Genomic DNA, 12,407 nt, shown 5'->3' with positions numbered 1-12,407 from the left:
CTCCTCTATGCACTCGATATGTCCGATTTTAAAATAGCTTTTTGGTGAAAGCACATTTTGCAATATTCTAAGTACATAGCCCAGCCATCACGGGCTAGCTATTTAGACACCCGGCAAGTTTAGCCTTCACCAAAATCAGATTTACTATTATAAAAGTTTGATTACCTTTTGTTGTCTTCGTCAGAATGCACTCCCAGGACTGCTACTTCAATAACAAATGTTGGTTTGGTCCAAAATAATCCATCATTATATCCGAATAGCGGCATTTTGTTCGTGCGTCCCAGACACTATCCGAAATGGTAAATAAGTGTCGTGCGCATGGCGCAATTCGTGACAAAAAAATTCTAAATATTCCAATACCGTACCTCGAAGCATGTCAACCGCTGTTTAAAATCAATTTTTATGCAATTTATCTCGTAAAAAAGCGATAATATTCCGACCGGGAATCTCCTTTTCGGCAAACAGAGGAAAAAACACAAAGACGGGGGCGACCAGTACACGCGCCTAAGCCCACAGTCCCTTGATCGGCCACTTGAGAAAGGCGATAATGTGTTTCAGCCTGGGGCTGAAATGACGACATTCAGGTTTTTCCCGGGCTCTGAGAGCCTATTGGAGCCGTGGGAATTGTCACGTTACCGCAGAGATCCTTTGTAATTGAATGAGATGTCAAAGAAAGACAATAAATGGTCAGACAGGCCACTTCCTGTAAAGGAATCTCTCAGGTTTTGACCTGCCATTTGAGTTCTGTTAAACTCACAGACACCATTCAAACAGTTTTAGAAACTTTGGAGTGTTTTCTATCCAAAGCCAATAATTATATGCATATTCTAGTTACTGGGCAGGAGTAGTAACCAGATTAAATCGGGTACGTTTTTTATCCAGCTGTGTCAATACTGCCCCCTAGCCCTAACAGGTAAACACAGTGTCCAAAGAAGGGCCAGAAGTATAGAGAATGGTGTCGTCTGCGTAGAGGTGGATCAGAGACTCACCAGCAGCAAGAGCAACATCATTGATGTGTACAGAGAAAAGTTGGCCCAAGAATTGAACCCTGTGGCACCCCCATAGAGACTGCCAGAGGTCCGGACAACAGGCCCTCCGATTTGACACACTGAACTCTATCAGAGAAGTAGTTGGTGAACCAGGCGACGCAATCATTAGAGAAACCAAGGCTATTGAGTCTGCCGATGAGGATGTGATGATTGACAGAGTAGAAAGCGTTGGCCAGGTCAATGAAAACGGCAGCACAGTATTGTTTCTTATCGATGGCGGTTACGATATCGTTTAGGACCTTGAGCGTGGCTGAGGTGCACCCATGACCAGCTCTGAAACCAGATTGCATAGCAGAGAAGGTGCGGTGGGATTCCAAATGGTCGGTAATCTGTTTGTTGACTTGGCTTTTGAAAACCTTAGAAAGGCAGGGTAGGATGGATATAGGTCCATAGCAATTTGGGTCAAGAGTGTCCCCTCCTTTGAAGAGGGGGATGACAGCAGCTGCTTTCCAATCTATGGGAATCTCAGCCGACACGAAAGAGACGTTGACACGCTAGTAATAGGGGTTGCAATAATTTCGGCAGATAATTTTAGAAAGAAAGGGTCCAGATTGTCTTGCCCGGCTGATTTGTAGGGGTCCAGATTTTGCAGCTCTTTCAGAACATCAGCTGAATGGATTTGGGAGAAGGAGAAATGGGGAAGGCTTGAGTGAGTAGCTGTGGGGGGTGCAGTGCTGTTGACTGCAGTAGGGGTAGCCAGGTGGAAAGCATGGCCAGCCGTAGAAAAATGCTTATTGAAATTCTCAATTATAGTGGGTTTATCGGTGGTGACAGAGTTTCCTATCCTCAGGGCAGTTGGGAGGAGGTGTTCTTATTCTCCATGGACTTTACAATGTCCCAGAACTTTTTTGAATTTGTGTTGCAGGAAGCAAATTTCTGCTTGATAAAACTAGCCTTAGCTTTTCTAACTGCCTGTGTATATTGGTTTCTAACTTCCCTGAAAAGTTGCATATCACGGGGGCTGTTTGATGCTAATGCAGAACGCCATAGGATGTTTTTGTGTTGGTTAAGGGCAGTCAGGTCTGGGGAGAACCAAGGGCTATATCTGTTCCTGGTTCAAAATTTCTTGAATGGGGCATGCTTATTTAAGATGGTAAGGAAGGCATTTAAAAAAAAATAACCAGGCATCCTCTACTGACGGGGTGAGGTCAATATCATTCCAGGATACCAGGGCCAGGTCGATTAGAAAGGCCTGCTCACTGAAATGTTTCAGTGAGCATTAGACAGTGATGAGTGGAGGTTGTTTGACCGTAGACCCATTACGGATGCAGGCAATGAGGCAGTGATCGCTGAGATCTTGGTTGAAAACAGCAGAGGTGTATTTAGAGGGCAAATTGGTTAGGATGATATCTATGAGGGTGCCAGTGTTTACGGCTTTGGGGTGGTACCTGGTGGGTTCATTAATAATTTGTGTGAGATTGAGGGCGTCAAGCTTGGATTGTAGGATGGCTAAGCATGTCCCAGTTTAGGTCACCTAGTAGCACGAGCTCTGAAGATAGATGGGTGGCAATCAGTTCACATATGGTGTCCAGAGCACAGCTGGGGGCTGAGGGTGGTCTATAGCAGGCGGCAACGGTGAGAGACTTGTTTTTAGAGAGATGGATTTTTAAAAGTAGAAGTTCAAATTGTTTGGGTACAGACCTGGATAGTAGGACAGAACTCTGCAGGCTATCTCTGCAGTAGATTGCAACACCGCCCCCTTTGGTCATTCTATCTTGTCTGAAAACGTTGTAGTTAGGGATGAAGATTTCACCGTTTTTGGTGGACTTCCTAAGCCAGGATTCAGACACGGCTAGGACATCCGGGTTGGCAAAGTATGCTAAAGCAGTGAATAAAACAAACTTAGGGAGGAGGCTTCTAATGTTAACATGCATGAAACCAAGGCTTTTACGGTTACAGAATTCATCAAAAGAGAGCGCCTGGGGAGTAGGAGTGGAGCTAGTCACTGCAGGGTCTGGATTCACCTCTACATCACCAGAGGAACAGAGAAGTATGAGGATAAGGGTACGGCTAAAAGCTACAAGAATTGGTCGTCTGTGACGTCCGGAATAGAGAGAAAAAGGAGCAGGTTTCTGGGGGCGAAAAAATAGCTTCATGGTATAATGTACAGACAAAGGTATGGTAGGATGTGATTACAGTTGAGGTAAACCTAGGCATTTACTGATGATGAGAGAGATATTGTCTCTAGAAACATCATTGAAACCAGAAGATGTCATAGCATGTGTGGGTGGAGGAACTGAGAGGTTGGATAAGGTATAATGAGCAGGGCTAGCCGAGCCATAGGTAGCAAGCTGGTAGAAGATGGAGGAGGTCTGTTTTTAGCCACCTCGTGCGATTCCGTCTGTAGATTAGTGGGGTTCCGTGTGGTAGGGGGGACCAGTACAATTGGCAAAATTGTTAGTTATAGTGGCCCCCAAAAAAATTCCGATAGACCTATTCAGATAGCAGCCGATAAGACAGCTAACAATTAGCAGGCCGCAGATGGGCGTTCAGGTTACGTCGCGACGGAGAGGCCAGTTGGATAACTCCCTCGAGCAGATAACGTCGGTGGTCCAGTCGTGAAGGCTCGATGGGGCTCCGCATCGGCAGTAAAACGGGTCCGGATAGGTGATTGTAGCCCAGGAGAGGCTGATGGAACTCTTCAGCTGGCTAGCTCCGGAATAGCCCAGATGTGGCTGATGAAACGCTTCAGCTGGCTAGCTCCGGAATAATTTATGTTAACTTAGGTGAGTATGGGACCAACGTTGCCAATAGTCACTCAGGTAGCAGCTAGCTAGCTGCAAGATCCAGGTGTAAATGTCCAGAGCCTGCGGTAGAAATCCGGGGATGTGGAGAGAGACTAGGTCCGGTAAGCTCTGGTCTGAGTCGCGCTGTACAAAAATTGGCGATAGCTTTTCGAGCTAATGGATAGCTGAGGACCGCTAACCGTGGCTAGCTGAACTACAACGTTAGCCAGTGAACTGGCTAACCTCTGGCTAGCTTCTGTTGTGGATTTCAGATTTGAGGTAAATAATACTTTTATTTTTTAAATTGGTGAGGCGGGTTGCAGGAAAGTGTTTTGAGGCTGAGTTTTTCGAAAAAAAAGATGTAAAAAGATATGCGAAGAAAAAAAAAAATATATATATATATATATATATATAATAAACAAGGGACACGACAAGAGGAAGACAAAGGACGTCTGAACTGCTACGCCATCTTGGGACCATACTGGTCAGGACGTGACAGAAACTGTGATTCAAGTGTTTTCTGTGTGCGCCAGGTTAATGCCATTAATGTCTCTGTTGGAATGTCTGTGTGAGAGGTTGGGGGTGGTTTTTACTGTTGGGATGTTTATAATGGGGTACAGGTATTCAAATAAGGAAAAGGCCAAATGTGTTTTGTTGAATTTTCTGTTCGCTCAGGCAAAGTTGACTATTTGGATAACAAGGCGGAACAGGGTCAAAGGTGGGGGGATAACAGACCCTTTGCTATTATTTAGTGGGATGGTCTCTGCGCGCATTAGGGTAGAATTTGATTTCTATAAAATTATAAAAAGTGTGGAGATGTTTCAGGAGATATGGTGTGTTGGGGGGGCTGTATGTATAGCTGGGGTAGATGTTTTGGAAATACGGTTGTAGAAGTGGTGAGGTTTTTTGGTTATTGTGATGTGTGGTGTTGTTTTGAATCATGAGGTAGAGGGAAAGGTGAGTATGGTACATGTATGCAGTACAGGATATATTTTGGTGTTTTATTTTAAGGGGGGGTGGTGAGGTTTTAATGAAATGAGAATGTTTCATTAAAGAAAGACCAAAATACTCTCTCTCTCTCATGGTTTTTGTATGCATATTAATTAGATATTTTTTGCTTTTAACTGTGGCAGTGGAGTTAATTTCTTATACTCATATTCAGATGGTTTCACAAAGGCCGATATGCTCTTGGCAGAAGCCTCCGTGCGTTGTATTATCCCACAGCAATATTTTCACACTACAGTCAGCCAATTGTTGTTTTCATTGCTTCCCTCCCTTGCTGTTTGGGTTAAGGTGTCCAATGGTTTACCTTAAATCTTAATGTCATTCTGTTTACTGTCCAATGCAATACTTTATAGACAATTGCACACTGCAATAACGTATACATCAATGTACTAAAAAAGTATTATTAATCGAATAATCCTTCAAACATGTTTCAAGGAGTGCTTTGCCCCCACTGGCTGCAACATCTTGAGCTGTAATACAGTACTGTGACTGTCTGATTCTATGATCCACTTTGTTTTATGGCCTCAGCGCTGCCAGAACTGAATTAGTTCCAAACCATAAAGTTTCATACACATTGACAGAGGAAATGTAATGCTTCCTCTCACCATCTCTCCCTCCAATCAGCTTGGATATAGTAGTCCTTGGCTCTGGGTGCTATTGGTAATCACCACTGATATGCAGGGTAATCAATTGGGGTGAATAAAAAACACTGACCTTAGTGAAACCACAGTGTGTAAGCACAGGAATGGAGGGATAGTGCTGATGTTTCTGCCCCCCAAGCCAAAGGTTAACTGGGGAGAATAAACCTTCTGGCTGGTTCAGTAGAGGTAGGGCCTGCTTGGTGTAATACATGGGTTAACTGGTAGTCTTCAATAGAGGCAGGGCCAGCTTGGTGTAATACATTGATTAACTGGTAATCTTCAGTAGAGGCAGGACCAGCTTGGTGTAATACATTGGTTAACTGGTAATCTTCAGTAGAGGTAGGGCCAGGCTGGTGTAATAATGAATGGGTTATCTGGTATTCAGTAGAGGTAGGGCCAGGTTGGTGTAATAATGAATGGGTTAACTGGTAGTCTTCCAGGACTCCACTATATAGGGAGGAGGATACTCTTGCCAAGGCTCATGAGAAGTATAGTATAGTGATTTCAGATATCCAGGGTAATGAACTGAGATCATTGATACTTGGGGTATGTGTGTGTGCTTGCTTTCTTATGTGTGTGGTGGGGTTCCATTCTGTGGACTCAGTATTTTAATCCAGCATTCACAAGGTCACTGGACCATGATATGGCCACAGGCAATATATTATTAAATGTTTGCAAAATAGTATTATAACATGATCCATTTCGATTTCACCGATTGAATAATGTTTTTTTTTTTTTTTTTACTGAAGGCATGTCTGTTTCCAAGGACATTATCCACCAATACATTCTAGAAGCACGTGTGTCCATCAGTGTTGGCATTCGTTACCTCGTGTGTCCATCATTACATGTAACAAAAGAAACGTGCTACGTTACATTATTACCTTGCATACCTTGTATGACATATTATTCTGTAAAATAGTATTACAGTAATGCATTACTTTTGCAATGTGTTACCTCTAACACTGGTGTCCATACAACACCATGGACAGAAAGATATACCTGGTCAGTTTGAGATACAAGGACCAGAGGAGCAGGATGTGTTATATTCATCACAGAGACAATCACATCACACTTGGATCAATACGCAGACTGGACAAAGACAATCAAAAGGAATTGGGAGATCCCCTAGGGTCAGTGTATGTGAGTGGAGCGGAGCGAGGAGCTGAGCTTTCCCAATTTGACTGGAGCGCTGAGCGAGATTCCCAAAGGCTGGAGCTCGCTCCAGTAGCGCTCACTTCACGAGCTCAGGACAAAGTGTGTCATTGGAGAAAAGTATTTACATTAAAAATCAAATCTCTAAAGTTTTCTTCATTTATGTTCCATTGTCTATACAATAGGCTACAAATTATTTTGGCCAAAAAGGCCTAGCATATTTCAACTTTTATGGAGCTTTACAATTTGATTGGGTTATTTTGCTTTAAAACCTTTAGGCCTACCTATAAAAATAAACTCTGCATCCCTGCCCAGCCTGGCTAGAGTGGCCAAAAGAGTGATTAGCATCCCCAAATGCGCATAGGATATTCTTCGCTGCTGGCCTGTTCTCCAGGCACCATCGCATGAGCCTGAAGCCACAGACTCTGGCCAAACTGATGTTTCTAAAAATGAATTCAAAGGCACTGTAGACTGAGCCTAACAAGGCATTTTTCGTGAAATATGTATTTCAGTCTAAGTAAATCAAAGCCTATAAGCACAATGTATAGACTATAATGATTTAATAGAAACAAATGTTGTTTAAATTCTGTGCGCTTAATGTCCCTTCCATCCTATTGTGTCGCACTTGCAAATGCTTCACAATGTATTTCTTTGTAGGCTATAGCCTTGAAATAATTGAAATAATTCATTTCCATTCTATCGTAGGCTCTCTGTCTGGCTCCTGACCTATTTAGAGTGTTTATATGCATTTAATACCACATGTAGCCTATTTGAAATTCTGAGTGCTTCTCACATTCACCTTTTCATGTTTATTAAAATACTTTTCATTGAAATCATATGGTTTGATTTTCAATACTTCAAAACCAAATCCTAGGTCCAGGTAGTCACAAAAATAGATGGGTGTAGGTTAAATTGTGATTTTATTAAATGGAGCAAATTTTGAGTTTTTTTTTCTCCTGTGAGTGCAAAGCGTTGGAGCAAGTGATGCACGGGATTTCCAACGAGTCAACTCTCCTCTCATACTCTGCCCAGTGTGTATCTCAGGAGCCCTTTAGTCCTAATACGATGCATCTCTCCTCACACTCCATGCTCCAGCAACGAGCTGTTCAGACGTCATATAGTTGAACGGGTCAGCAGCTTCATAACCCGTACCGCGTGTGTGTTGTAATAGACTGAGACAAATTCAGCTGATTTTAAACAACTTTCAAGCCTCTTGTCCTCTACCTTTTCACTTACTTTTTTCCTCCATGCATCGTTACAGACCAGAGATTTATCCTCTCCTCTAATAATAACCTACATCCTGGGCTGCATAACTACAGACCAGAGCTCTAGCTATACCCTCTCCTCTAACAATAACCTACATCCTGGGCTGCATTATTACAGACCAGAGCTCTAACTATATCCTCTCCTCTACCAATAACCTACATCCTGGGCTGCGTACAAAATGGCGCCAATGCTCTGGTCAAAAGTAGTGCAGTGTAGAGGAGAATAGGATGCCATTTGGGACGTACATAGTCATCAGTACTGGGTCTGGGCACATAAAGAGAAAGTTCATTAAACTCAATTTTCAGATATTAGATCACATTCCTTTTATAAGCTGCTGAGCAGTGAAGTGGAAAAACGTGATCTGATTAAGTATTCCAGAACACTGAAAAAAAGTTGTGTGATGGGAAAAAAGAATCAGATAAATTAGAAAGGATGTACATCTGATTCCTGGTAAGATTATCACACCTGAATATGATAGTGATGCATCCGAAATGTCATCCTATTCCCTATATAGCGCACTACTTTTGACCAGAACACATGGGTCCTGGTGGAAAGTATTGCACTACTTAGTGAATAGGATGCGATGTGGGAGGCAGCCATCATTTCCTCCTTCCTCTGGCTCCAATGGATCCATTTTAAGCATGTTTCAGCCCTTTTCAATAGGCATTCATCTCTACCCTCCTGTTTTTAAGTAGAGGTGTAAAAACAGAGCAGGTGATTGAGAGTCGGCTGAGCTTGATGGTGTATATGTGATTTGTGATCCTCACTCTGAAAATACAGCTTGGTTATGTTTTCTTCACTGAAATATCCAATATGTATATTAGATATCACAAGTGTAGGGTACATACAGCAATATGGAAAGCCTGTTGTCTTCACCATAATGCTCTTTTGTATGAAAATGAAATACAGTCATTTAAAATGAAAGTATTTAAAAATGCATGTAATGAAAGCAATAATTGTTTTAATAGGATTAGACATGAAGGGATGTGCTCACCAAAACTAATGACATGGGCTTTAGACATGGGAGGATTCAGCCTGATGACATGGGTTCACAAAGGCTTTAGAAACACAACTAAAGGTTTAAACCTGGGACGATTCATCCTGAGCTTCTGTTCAGAGGAATTAACATGGTGATAAACTAATCAGTTGATTCAATGGCAAAGTTCAGTTTCAACATTTATTCATGGACAGGTACAAGGTGTAAAACAATACATTTAAAAACCGAACACGAGAATTACGATGTGAGATAGAAACATGAGAATGCAACTATATACAGGTCAGTGTCAGTACCTTATTCAATGTGAAGGGGTACTGGAGTGGTTGTATATACAGGTCAGTGTTAGTACCTTCTTCAATGTGAAGGGGTACTGGAGTGGTTGTATGTACAGGTCAGTACCTTATTCAATGTGCAGGGGTACTGGAGTGGTAGTATATACAGGTCAGTGCCAGTACCTTAATTAATATGCCAGGGTACTGGAGTGGTTAATACCTTAAATGTGACTGGTTGTAGGATATACATGTAGGATGTACTTTCAGATAAAATGCCTTGCAAAAGTATTCACCCCCTTGACGTTTTTCCTATTTTGTTGCATTACAACCTGTAATTTAAATTGATTTTTATTTGGATTTCATATAATGTACATACACAAAATAGTCCAAATTGGTGAAGTGAAATGAAAAAGTAACTTGTTTCAAAAAATTCTAAAAAATAAAAAACTAAAAATTGGTGCGTGAATATGTATTCACCCTCTTTGCGATGAAGCACCTAAATAAGATCTGATGCAACCAATTACCTTCAGAAGTCACATAATTAGTTAGATTGCACACAGGTGGACTTTATTTAAGTGTCACATGATCTGTCACATGATCTCAGTACATTTTATTTATTTTATTTCATCTTATTTAACCTGGTAGGCTAGTTGAGAGCAAGTTCTCATTTACAACTGCAACCTAGCCAAGATAAAGAAAAGCAATTCGACACATACAACAACACAGAGTTACACATGGAATAAACAAACATACAGTCAATAATACAGTAGAAAAGTCTATATACAGTGTGTGCAAATGAGGTAAGATAAGGGAGGAAAGGGAATAAATAGGCCACGGTGGCGAAGGAATTACAATATACCATTTAAACACTGGAGTGGTAGTGGTGCAGAAGATGAATGTGCAAGTAGAGATACTGGAATGGAAAGGAGCAAGATAAATAAATAAACACAGTATGGGGATGAGGTAGTTGGATGGGCTATTTACAGATGGGCTATGTACAGGTGCAGTGATCTGGGAGCTACTCTGACAGCTAGTGCTTAAAGCTAGTGAGGGAGATAGATACTCATATCTTCAGTGATTTTTGCAGTTCGTTCCAGTCATTGGCAGCAGAGAACAGGAAGGAAAGGCGGCCAAAGGGGGAAACTGGCATTGGGAGTGACCAGTGAGATATACCTGCTGGAACGTGTGCTACGGGTGGGTGCTGCTATAGTAACGAGGCTTTACCTAGCAAAGACCTGTAGATGACCTGGAGCCAGAGGGTTTGTCGACGAGTTTGAAGCGAGGGCCTGCCAACGAGAGCATACAGATCGCAGTGGTGGGTGGTATATGGGGCTTTGGTGAATAAACGGATGGCACTGTGATAGACTTCATCCAATTTGTTGAGTAGAGTGTTGGAGGCTATTTTGTAAATGACTTCGCCGAAGTCGAGGATCGGTAGGATGGTCAGTTTTACGAGGGTATGTTTGGCAGCATGAGTGAAGGATGCTTTGTTGCGAAATAGGATTCTAGATTTAATTTTGGATTGGAGATGCTTAATGTGAGTCTGGAAAGAGAGTTTACAGTCTAGCCAGACACTTAGGTATTTGCAGTTGTCCACATATTCTAAGTCAAAACCGTCCAGAGTAGTGATGCTGGATGGGTTGGCAGGTGCGGGCAGCGATCGGTTGAAGAGCATGCATTTAGTTTTACTTGCATTTAAGACCAGTTGGAGGCCATGGAAGGAGAGTTGTATGACATTGAAGCGCGTCTGGAGGTTAGTTAACACAGTGTCCAAAGAAGGGCCAGAAGTATACAGAATGGTGTCGTCTGCGTAGAGGTCGATCAGAGAATCACCAGCAGCAGGAGCGACATCACTGACGTATGCAGAGAAGAGAGTCGGACCGAGAATTGAACCCTGAGAAGGTACGATGGGATTCGAAATGGTCGGTAATCAGTTTGTTAACTTGACTTCGAAGACCTTAGAAAGGCAGGGTAGGATAGATATAGGTCTGTAGAAGTTTGGGTCTAGTGTGTCAAAAATCTCTATTTTGATGAATGGCATGTTATGGCATGTTTTGCATCACAGCTGATAGGGGAACAAAATTGAATATCACGTTGTAGAAAAAGTTCAGAATTGCACATTTGCATGTGTACAACATCTAAAGACCTGCTTCACTCTACTGAGAGCTTTGCCGTTTCCAAAAGGATGTATTTGGTTGTTTTTGTAGCCTTTGTTCATGTTTTCCGTGGCCCCCATACTGCAGAACAAGCAATGAAGAAGTCTATTGCTGGTGGGGTAAGTAAAATTGCCTTAACAGCAAAAATATCTGGACCCTCCTATAAGATTCCATTTACATACAAAATGGAGGTTTGGTTGTCAAATAGTGAACCAATCTCTTAAGTACCCTACTCTCATATTAAAGTAAATGTATATTTTCATATCCAATATGTAGCTTATGTTATGTTTGCTTATTCATTTAGTCGTATAACTGCAGGCTCTTAGATAGACTCCATGGAGAGCTCAGAGGACAAAAGATTGAAGATGGAAGGGAGCACTTACCCTATCAAAGAGATGGCTGGCCACTGAAATGACTGGTGACAGCTAGCAAACGCTTCAGCTGACAGACATACACTTTGTTAGGATAATAACCATGGCTTTGATGCCATCAGAAAGACTTAGGGAGATATACCTCTTCCCTCTAATGGATTCTGTTCAAGTTACTGTAGCTAAAAGACAAAATACATTAAACGTATGATCTTGATATATGTTAAATTATTCACTGATATGTCGGATGGCAGGGCGGCTCAGGTCCTGTCTCGGGGGGCTTGGCTCCACTTGGCTGGTGTCTTAGCTGAGAGTTCATTTGAGTCCTCTGACAATCTAGGATCAAACAGCTCCCAACCCTGGGACGTTGTCCAAGTCCACTAGTAAAACCTGTCAGAAACTTTGTAGAGATTTTATCTTTTGATTTTCCAAAGTGAAGAGCTTCTTAATTAAGTGGGACGTACCGTCCCACCTGGCCAACATCCTGTGAAATTGCAGAGCGCCAAATCCCAAAACAGAAATACTCATTATAAAAATTCATGAAACATACAAGTGTTATACATCGGTTTAAAGATTAACTTCTTGTTAATCCAACCATGGTGTCAGATTTCAAAAATGCTTTACGGCGAAAGAAAATCATGCGATTAACTGAGAACAGCGCCCAGCAGACAAATCATTATAAACAGTTAGCAGCCAAGTAGACGAGTAACAAAAGGCAGAAATAGTGATAAACTTAATCACTTACATTTCATGATATTCATATGGTTACACTCAC

Source organism: Salmo salar, chromosome 01, assembly GCF_965601325.2.
Source record: "Salmo salar chromosome 01, fSalSal1, whole genome shotgun sequence".
NCBI classification, from domain to species: domain Eukaryota; kingdom Metazoa; phylum Chordata; class Actinopteri; order Salmoniformes; family Salmonidae; genus Salmo; species Salmo salar.
The sequence above is the reverse complement of the archived record's forward strand: the minus strand, read 5'-3'. Positions refer to the sequence as shown.